The 11,204-nt window shown below is 35.7% G+C and overlaps 1 pseudogene; it reads left to right on the top strand.

Moving 5' to 3' along the window:
* The first annotated feature begins 260 nt into the window (after nt 1-260).
* On the top strand, nt 261-373 carry LOC122096944 (annotated as a pseudogene).
* Nucleotides 374-11,204: the final 10,831 nt, after the last annotated feature.

The following is an 11,204-nucleotide window of genomic DNA, read 5'->3' as shown; positions in this document are numbered from 1 at the left end:
AAACCTTAACACTTGCTGCAGTGTTCATTATGACAGGTCCCTTGTATAGAATAATTGATTTCCTCCTCCTACACATCTCTTGAACAACAAATATCTGGATTTATTTTGTTTTTGACATGTAAATCTTGACTTTATTCTTAAATGTGTACTTATGTAAGAAGTACATGGTTCTCAAATTTCACAACAATTCTTTTAAACTTACTTTTTGTTGATTTGTCTAGTTTAAAAAATCAACTACAATTTATATATAAAAATGTTCTGTGCTCAATTCAGCATCATATTCACTAACATTTAAATGATACAGAGAAGATTAGCATGGCCCCTGCCCAAAGATGACAGGCAAATTCCTGAAGAATTCCATCGCCCAATTTGTTAGGAAATGGAAAGACTTGGAAAAAAAATTATTAAGTGAAGTAAGCCAAGTCTAAAGAAACATAGGTCCCATGGTTTCTCTAATTTTCAATAACTAATATATGTCTGGGATAAGCAGAAAAGGTCAAAAGTTATGTGTATATGACCAGATAAGATTATGTTAAGGGCCGGGCGCTGGTGGCTCACGCCTGTAATCCTAGCTACTCAAGAGGCTGAGGTCTGAGGATCGCGGTTCAAAGCCAGCCCCGGCAGGAGAGACCATGAGACTCCTATCTAAAATAAACCACCAGGAAACCGGAAGTGGCGCTGTAGCTCAAGTGGTAGAGCGCTAGCCTTGAGCTGAAGAGCTGAGGGACAGCACCCAGGCCCAGAGTTCAAGCCCCACGACCGACCAAAACAAACAAACAAAAAAGCTAAAAAAAAAAAAAAGATTATGTTAAGGGAAATGAACCCCAAGTTAGGGACACAAGTGGTTTTTTTTTTTTTTTTCTTGATATCGTTTCTCATGTACTTGTAACGTGCAGTGTGTTATTTTTGTTTTTGTTTCTTTATATGTTCCTCCCCCATGCTATAACACCTGTTTTCACTGTATTTGAAGTTGGTGTGCCTACTTCTTGTATATATTTTCCTCTAATTTTCTGAGGGGAAGGAAAAAAAAAATCCTTAAATAGGGATACAGGTTGACCCATTGTAACAATGAGATGCACAAGACACTATTTTGTAAAGTGAATTTTACAATTGAGGCGGGGAAAGGGAGGAGGTTAATGGACTTGTGGAGGTGGGAGGGAAGGGATGGTAGGGAACCAATAAAGGAGGAGGTAACAACACTTCTTAGGAAATGTACTCATTACCTTGCACATGTAAGTGTTACCCCTCTGTACAGTATTTTTACAATAAGAAAGTAAAATTGTTCTGAGATGGAAGAGTTTATTTCCTTTATTTTACTCATATAATATCGTTAGCAAAGAAATTCATGAAAAACTCGGATATGAAGGTATTTTGAATAAATATGTGTGTGAACGCACGCATGTGCTCAAGCATTTGCATGTGTGTTGGTGTGCTCAGAGTTTGAAATCAGGGCTTCAAGGTCTTGCTAGGCCTTTTCTCTCTAGATTGGTGAGCTACTAAATGAGCTACATCTCCATTCTTGGCCCTTTGCAGGTTCATTAAAATTTTTGAAAAATAATCTCATGAATTTATTTTGCCCTGATTTGCTTCCAACTTTTATCCACAGATCTCAGGCTCCTGAGTAGATATCCCAAGTAGTTAGGATTATAGGTATGACAAACCAGCAAAGGCTTTCAGAATAACGTTAAAAGTAGAAGAAAATTTACTTCAGAGGGGCATGTTTTAGCATCTCCAATTTTAAAGCATTTTGGAGTTATTATTTATGATTTTTTATTTTTGGATACTTATAAGACAGTAGGTGATTATATTGAAAAGTTTTAGTACTTTTTAAAAAGGATACTGTAATTGTGGGACAGAAGATATTTGCCTCTCTTTGGACCTCAATGTATAAGCTCAGTTCTGTGCATGATAACCCAATGTCACCAACACAATCTGTGCTGAAGGCAAATGTGACAGAAAACAATCACCATGGGCAATATTTAGTATGCTATTATTTCTTGGACAATATGAATATTGAATTGAGAGTGTCATAGAATGGAGAGATTTTATCTACCTTTTGTGTATTGCTGGAAGACTTTCGGAAACTTTGACTCATTTCCTTCCTCACTGTGTGTGTCTTTAGGCCATGCACTTACTGCCTTTAATTACAATTTTTCCCAACACTAAAATGGTAATAACATTAGCATTATAGCAAATGTTATATTAACAATTAAGGGAATAAAACTTGTGAAATACTTAACATAAACTTCTAGGAATGAGCTTTGAGTTTAGCCAGCAGTCTTTTTAAAATACTAAATAGAATGTGATAAGTAGTACAGAAACAATTACAGGTAGTGAGCAACCAGAAGTAATATCTATTGATCATGCTGCTTCCAAGGAAGCTAGGTGGATAACTTCTCATGCTGTAAATTAAACTGGTTATCTTATGTCTTGATAGTGTAAAAATGTGCAAAACTGATAAAACATAAACGTATCTGAGCAGTATAATGTGTTTTACAACATTTAAGTTACATCGCAAAGATAAAGAAGACATAGAAAAATAAATTCTTTTTTTGTTGTCCTATCATAGGTCCTTGGAAGGATGAACTCTTTCCTCATTCTTTTACAGGCATCATCGGATGAGAGGAACTGTAAATTTTTTTGTTTGCTTCCTTCCATTTATTCTTCAGTTTGAAATCTGAGCTACTTGAGACTGAAACAAACCAAGGGAAATTAGACAAACAGGCTTTGGAAAGAGCAATCAATGTAAAATAAATAAACTACAGCCTTGTAACAGTTCTAACTAAATTGAGTTATATAGTGTCAGTTGTTAACAGAAAATGATTTAAGCAATACCATGTTATTGAAAACTGAAAAATGTTAGGAGTTGCTGCATTTTTTTTCTTTTCTACTACCTCGAATTAATTATTGATCTGGTTTAGCGAGATTAAAGATGAGATTAACCAGAAACTGGATTAAAAATGGACAAAAGGTCTGAATATACATGTTCTCCATAAAGCCCTGAAAATTGCCTGTGGGTTTACAGAGTTATGTTTAATACAACATCTATGCTGCCTTAATGGATTTTGAGCAGAAGTTATTAGAGAAATATAACTCAAAATTTCTATGATACAACTTCATAACTATTATAACTCATCAAAAAATCAATGGAACCAGTTATGGTAGTAAAGGATTGTAATTCCAAGCATTTAGGAGGTTGGATTTAAGTCTAAGGCCAGTTTAGGGTACTGCAGATAGTTAAAATCTGCCCTTTATTACCTTTGAATAAAAGGCAATAATGTTGGTGAGAGTGTGGAGAAAAGGAAATTTTCTACACTATTGGTCAAAAAACAGATTAATATTCTCATTATAGAAAGTAGTATGCAAGTTTCTAAAGAAATCCAAAGTTGAGATATCATCTGACCCACCAATCATGTGATTATTTCTCTCTGGGTAACTCGTAAATATATCTGTAGTTCATTGTTATTCACATTATTCACAAGAGCAGCAAAGATATAAGTCAATGTACAGTGTTCAACTACAGAATAATAAAGCAACTGTGGTACATGCACAAATATCTTTTTCTGTTTCATCCTTAAAATAACAAGAGACTGCTCCCATTAGCCACAACTTACAATGACCTGAAAGATGTATTCGAAATGAAGAAAAGTGTTGTGTTCTGATCTTTGTAAACACACACACACACACACACACACACACACACACACACACACACACACACACACCAACCTCAAATATTAAGACAGAATTTTTTGTTTTAAATAAAGCAAAGTGGAACTTCTCAGGCATTTTGTTCACAATGTAGAAGATACTAGATATACAGTATGAGGTATATGGTTGAAATGTACAACATGAGGATACAGGGGACAACAATGGCCTTACATAGGAATGAAGCTAAGTAAGTAGGAGTTGTTCTTCCTAGTAGGGGTTGCTCTTTTAGTTGTTCTCCTTTCAGTAATGGATAAGATGAATGTAATTCTTTCAATATACCTGCTAGTTTACAGAAATGATAACAAACAATATAGCAATAATGTTGCACGCTCAACATAGAAAAACCTGTCAAATTAAAATACATGAGATTATCCTTGATGTAAACTAATCATTACAAATAAGGAAAACCATGGGAACTATGTTTCTTTAAGTCTGGCTTATTTCACTTAATATGATGTTTTCCAAGACCTTCCATTTCCTTACAAATGAGGTGGTATCTTTTTTTCTGATGGAAGCATAGTATGTGTGTGTATGTGTGTATGTGAGTGTGTGTGTATCATTTTCTTGATCCATTCATCTACTGAGGGGCATCAGGGTTGATTCCATATCTTAGCTATGGTAAATATTACTGTGATAACCATAATTGTGCTGGTAGCTTTAGTGTGGCTTTGTTTGTGGTCATCTGGTTAAATGTCCAGAAGTGGGATTACTGGGTCTGAGGGAGCATTATTGTGTACATCAAGGATAATCTTAGTAGATGAGTAGAATAGCTCAATAGCTATGTACATATGACCGTACAAGGTGATTCTAAGTGAAATGAACTCCAAGACATGTTCTTTGTTGTTGTTGTTCTTAATGTACTACGTGATTTATTTTTATCCTTTTGTGTTTTCCCCACCTATGGTTTATCCCCTGTAGTCACTGTATTTGATTTTGATACCTGGGGTATTTTAAATATGTTGATCTGAACTGGGGAAGGGGAAGGACAAAAACAAAATAGTGAGACAAAGGACAAAGGGAAAATCTATGCAACAGTGATATTCACAAAACAATAGGTTGGAAACGATCTTGCAAGGTGCGTTGGGAGGGAAGAGGGAGAAAAATGGGTGAAGGGGTAACAAGTTAGAAAACAAATTAATTCATTACCTTAATTATGTAACTATAACCCCTCTGTACATTACCTTGACAACAAAATTTAAATAAAAAATAAAATATAATATATGAGAGCAGCAATACAGTCGGTGGCACTAGGGGAAATTCTGAACTATACAAAAAAAGTAGAACAGCTGTGGAGAGCAGCAATTTGATTTTAATGTAGGAAGTAATAAACTAGCATACAGATTTTCAGCCTCATGTCAGTCACAAAAAAGGAAAACAAAATGCATAATCAACAAACCAATAGAGATAAAATAGAAAACTAAACATTTGAGGTGAAGAGATGACATGGATCAAGAATAACAAATGACACAATTAGAAAACATTAACAAGATGGTAAGTTTAAAAAACATTACCCATAATTATATTAAATGTTGTTTACATCACAATTTGTTAGAACTATAATTCAAATCACAGTTTAATAGTATATCATTTTAATAATAGTTTATTTGTTATTGATTACTTCATATTGAATGTTTAATATATAATTTTACTTTCTGCGGGTATAGAAAAGAAAAAAGTGAAACTAATTTTAATAAATTAATATAATAATTCAAAGTGTATCCTACACTCAGCACTCATCTTAACATGAAAAAATAAATTATTGCACATGACTCTTGGTATTAGGTGGAAGGGACCACACATTACAGGAGGGTATGACTCCTCTAATCTAGCTTAAATTGTGGAAATTTGAATTTTACATGCATGTTTAATTCCTGTCTAGGTGACATCTAAAACATATACAATCCTATACACGAGGAGTATTTCAGATGGTACTTAAAAGTCACATTCATTAATTAAATTTTTATTATTTTGTACCAAATAAATATTTAAAGAGAGACTGAATTTCTGAGTAGATGATGGTGTATATTTGCCAGATTATTCATATTGAGGCTTTTATATTTCTGACATTGTTTCTAGAGTCGGATTTAATTTTCCATAAGGGGTTAAGTGCACTATATTGGATATATAAAAGTAAACTGAATGTTTATTCCATTAATCCTTTGCCACTTGTCTAATCCTAATATAATTTATCCATGTGTATGAAGTAATGAAAATAACAACAGATAAAAGCAAGATAAATCAATCTGTAGTAGACAACTATTTTCATCTTTATTTTCATAGTTAGTCCTCTTTTACACTACAGAATATTCTTGGGAAAATGTGCTCCAGGCTGGCCACAACTGCAGAAAATTATGGTTTCATGTATCATAAGGTAAGGAAGGAAGGGGACCTTCCTTCTAAAAGTCTGCTCCATGGGATGTGATCTGATTCATGGTGCTGAATTGGAAATGAACAATGTTCACTGTCAACCTTGAAAAGCCATCTTGATAGACCATTTCTATAAGTGGTTACAGAGGATTATTGATGGCTTTGCAAGGATGCTAGATTGCCTCATTTTGAGACAATTAACAGGAATTTAGTCAGGTGTTTTTTGTATCTTTAGGAGAAAAACCCATTGACTCTAGGTCAGGGGATCACTGCAACCCAGAGAAGCAACTACCTTGAATAGTAAACCTAGACCTCTAAAACAAAAAAATACCACACAAAACAAACAAACGGCTGGGAAGGTAGCTCAGTGGTAGAGCGCATGCCTTGCATGCCAGAGACCCTGGGTTCGATTCCTCAGCACCACATAAGCAAAAAGAAAAAAGCCGGAAGTGGCACTGTAGCTCAAGTGGTAGAGCGCTAGCCTTGAGCTCAAGAGCTGAGGTACAGCGCCCAGGCCCAGAGTTCAGGCCCCATGACCGGACCCAAAAAATAAAAAAATAAAAAACTCCAGTAAGCACAGCCAGTCAGGTCTGATCACAGCCTAAATGAAGTCAAGCAAAAAACAGAAACTGAAAGTCATTTAGCTGATAAATAATATATTTTTTATGATGCAGACTCAAAGGAGACTCCAGAAAGTGTGTCAGAAAGACTGAACAGAGAGACTAAAATTGATCACATAAAGATTAGAAAGTAGAATTCCTTGTAGAACAAATAAATCATAGAAAGCCTATGCATGTAAGAACAAGACAGAAAACCAAATTCTAGAAATGCACATTTTCTTAGAGGTCAGCTTAATGAATTATCAATGGAAATCTTTGAATTCTTAAATATTTGACATCATGTGGGAGAAGGTTGAAGAGAATGAAAATGTCATCAGTCACATTAAGAAGTAATCAAGCAAAGATTTGTTATAAAAAGAGAAAACAATTATTCCAAAAGTGGGAATCATTTTGTTTTGATGTAAAAGTTCTTGATTTAGGTGCTAGCAATTTCCATACAATTGTTCAGTCCCACAGCTGAGTTGATACTGACTGCAGTATTCCTGCATGTAGGAAAAGAGAAAATTTACAAATATCTGATGAAATGAGTTGAAGGTGAAGTGTTCTAATAGTGATATCTGAGATTTAGACACAAGTGAAGAGGTGGATTTTCTTTTCTAAAAATCCTCCATTTTTAGCCTGGTGCCAATGGCTCACAGCTGTAATCCTAGCTACTCATGAAGCTGACATCTGAGGATTGCAGTTCAAAGACAGCCTGGGCAAGAAAGTCCCTGAGACTCTTATCTCCATTTAACCACCAAAAACCAGAAGTGACACTGTGGCTCAAGAGACAGAGTACCCACCTTGAGTTGAAGAGTTCAGGGACAGTGCCCATGCCTAGACTTCAAGCCCCTCAAACAACAACAACAACAACAACAACAAAATCTCCCTTTTCTTGGACTGCCAACATCTTTTCCTAATATTCAACAAAGAAGCCATTCTGTCACCCACTACCTTTAAGTCCTATGCTAGTTACTGCATAGAATGATTTGGTATTTATATCAAAGGGTTCATATTTGTGGAAACAAATGCCAGCAGTAGTAACTTGTTTTCCAGTCCTTGAACTCTGGACCTGGGCACTGAACATGGTTATACTTGTAGCTTTCATGTGAGCTTGTTTGTTAATTTTTGGATTACTGCCCATGAGGGGAATTACAGGGTCTTAAGGGAGATATATATTTACTCTTTTCAGGAAACTCCATACTGCATTCCACAGTGTTTGAACAATTTAATTTCCAGCCAACAGTGTAATAGAGTTCCCAATTGGCTGCATCCATGCCAGCATTTGCTATTGTTAGCTTTCTTCATAATGACCGTTCTAACTGGGAAGAGGTAAAACCTGTCTTGTTTACTTGTAGATACCATAACTGAATGAATCCATGAAACCTATATTATTCTGTCTGCATTCCTTTCTCTTTTTTCTTAGTAGAATTTTCCTAAACCTTTTATTTTTCTTAAGACTGGTAAAAAGTTATCCTTTCTAATGAGTGAATAGAATCCCATGGTGTCTGTGTGTATGTGTGTGTGTGTGTGTGTGTGTGTGTGTGTGTGTGTGTGTGTGTGTGTGTGTGTAAGATGACTATAGGCCCATGAGTTCATTTCTAAACCTTCTGTTTCATCTGTAATTTTGTAATTCCATATTAAATTTGAATTGCTTTCTCGAATGCATTGAAGAATATTGTTGGGATTATGATAAGTATTGCATTGTTCATAGTTTGGGGGCAGTATTGTAGTTTTCACTATATTAATTCTTCCAACCAGGAGCATTGAAAGACTTTCCATTTACTTGAATCTCCTTCAGTTTCCCTTTTTATATTTTTAAAGTTTTCACAGTAAAGGTTAAATTAATTAATTCCCAGTTTTGTTGTTGTTCTTTTGTTTTGTTTAGATTTGTTTTTATTTTGAGGCTAATACATATGAGGTTGTTTTTTGGATTTCAGCCTAGTTCCCATTGTTGGTAACACAGAAAAACTACTGATTCTTGTGGGCTATATACCGTGCTACATTGCCAAAGGTTAACATCACTTTTACTATCTTAAGGCAGGAAGCTATAGGGTCATTTCATCTGTAAAAAGGGATAGGTTTACTTCTTCCCTATTTGAATCCTCTTTATGTTTTTCTCTTCCCTATTGCTTTTGCTAGATAGTCCACTACCATATTGAAGAGTAGTAGAGAAAGTGGACATCCTTTTCTCATTCCTGATTTTAATGTCTTCATACTTCTACTGTTACGTAATTGCTAATTATCACTATCATATACATATTCAATAGTATACTGAGGAACGTTCAATGCATTCCTAGATTCTCATAACTTTTTAATCATAAAGGGGTATTGGAGGTTGTTAAAAGCTATTTCTACTTCCATATAGACGATAACATGTTTCTTGTCCCGGCTTCCGCTGATGGTTTGTATTATGTTTAGTGACAAGAATATTGAATCCAATTGTATCCTAGGCTGTATCCTATTTGATCATACAATATGATTTTTTTGTTACTGGCAGAAATTGGTTGGTGAGAATGTTTTAAGAAGTTCTGTATCAATGCTTATCAAAGAACTGATTTCATAGTTCTCTTTCTTTGGTGAGTCCCTGTGTGATTTGGGGAAGAGTCTAAATCTAGCCTCATAGAATGTGTTTTGATAATTCCATTTCCCTTTCTATTCCATTGAAGAGTTAGTTCTAAGTATTGTAAGTTCTTTGCAGGCCTTAATTTCATGGTAAATTCATTGAGTCCTAGATTTTTCTGCAATGGAAAGTGGTTTATTGACATTTCATTTTCATTACTTCTTATGTGTTACTTCTTGGTTCAGATCAAGTACAGGAAAGCATGAATTTCTCCAGGATTCTCCAGGTGATTGGCATACAGTTTTCAAAGTAGTCTCTTATAAACTTCTTAATTTTTTCTTATTTATGTTGTGATGTCTCATTTTTGTCTCTAATTTTCTCTATTTGGGTGAGTTCTCTTATTTTTTTGGGGGGGGGGATTTTATATTATGAAGGTGATATGCTGAGGGGTGGGTTACAGTAACATAAGTAATGAGTACATTTTTGGGGGGGGGTCTGGTCATGGGGCCTGAACTCTGGGCCTGGGCGCTGTCCCTCAGCTCTTCAGTTCAAGGCTAGTTTGAGCCACAGGGCCACTTCTGGCTTTTTTCTTTTTGCTTATGTGGTGCTAAGGAATCGAACCCAGGGCCTCAGGCATGCAAGGCAAGCAATCTACCACTGAGTCACCTTCCCACCCCCATGAGTACATTTTTTAACAGTATTACCCCTTCCACATTTTGTCCTCCTTCCCCCAACCCTGACATCCTACTCCCCCAAAGTTGTAAAGTCCATTTCTAACATATCGCCTGTATATCACTGTTGCTTTGGTTACAAAATAATTTTGCAGGTTTTGGCAAACACACAAATTGCCCACCACCTCCCCTGGTAAACTAGGTTTAAAGTCACTAAGTCATGTAAATGGATAATGCCGCACTCATTATTCTGGACAACATCTTCAGGTTGTTTGATGCTTTAATTTGTTGTGGTTGTTGGTGGTGGTAGGAGGGCCTGATCTCTGGGTCAGGGCACTGTCCCTTATGAGATCTTCAGCTCAAGGCTAGTGCTCTACCACTTGAGCCAAAGAGCCATTTCCAGTTTTTTTCTGCTTATGTGGTGCTGAGGAATTAAACCTAGGACCCTCATGCATGCAAGAGAAGCACTCTACTACTGAATCTCTTTCCCAGCCCTAATGCTTTAATTCTTTAAATTTTATTTTCTTTTTGTCAGTCATGAGTTTTAATCTCAGGACCTGGGTGTAAACATATCCCTGAGTTCTTCAGCTCAATAGGAGCCCTCTACCACTTGAGCCACAGTGTCACTTTTTGTTTTCAGATAAGCGTCTTTCAGACTTTTCTGTCAGGGTTTGCCTTGAACCATGAATTTTTAAATTATATTTCTTTAATGTGTTTATTGGACTATTACAGTTTATCTGAAATTTAAATTTTTCTGTAAACCTTTGTCTTCAAGTAATCCAATACCATTAAATATTACATTTAGAATCTATTCTGTAGCACATCCCTTTATTTATTTTATTGTGAAAATACCATACAGAGGGGTAACAATTACATGGACAAGCTAATGAGTACATTTCTCATCAAGCATTGTTGCATCCTCCTTTTTTTCCCCTTCCCATCCGTTCTCATACCCACCCCCCCGGCTCTCCAAACACCGCCCTGCCCAACCCCCACTCTCACTGGCCAAAGTTGAAAGTTCTTTTTCTACATAATGACTTGTACGTCTCATCGTTGCAATGCGCCCACCAGTATCCCTATTTAAACAATTTGTTTTTTCCCATCCCCTCCACAAATGATACCAACATCAAATACAGTGAAAGCAGGGTTTATACCGTGGGGGAGGGACATTCAAAGCAACAAAAAAATCATCTTATAAATATGTTAGGAACAATCGCAATAAAGAAAAAACTCATTTGAATCCTTATCTTGGGGTTCATTTCGCCTAACATCAACTTGTCTGAACTTTTCTGC

This window comes from Dipodomys spectabilis, unplaced genomic scaffold (assembly GCF_019054845.1).
Source record: "Dipodomys spectabilis isolate Male_0828 unplaced genomic scaffold, ASM1905484v1 ptg000404l, whole genome shotgun sequence".
Classification (NCBI taxonomy): domain Eukaryota; kingdom Metazoa; phylum Chordata; class Mammalia; order Rodentia; family Heteromyidae; genus Dipodomys; species Dipodomys spectabilis.
This window is presented reverse-complemented; position numbering and strand designations above follow the sequence as displayed.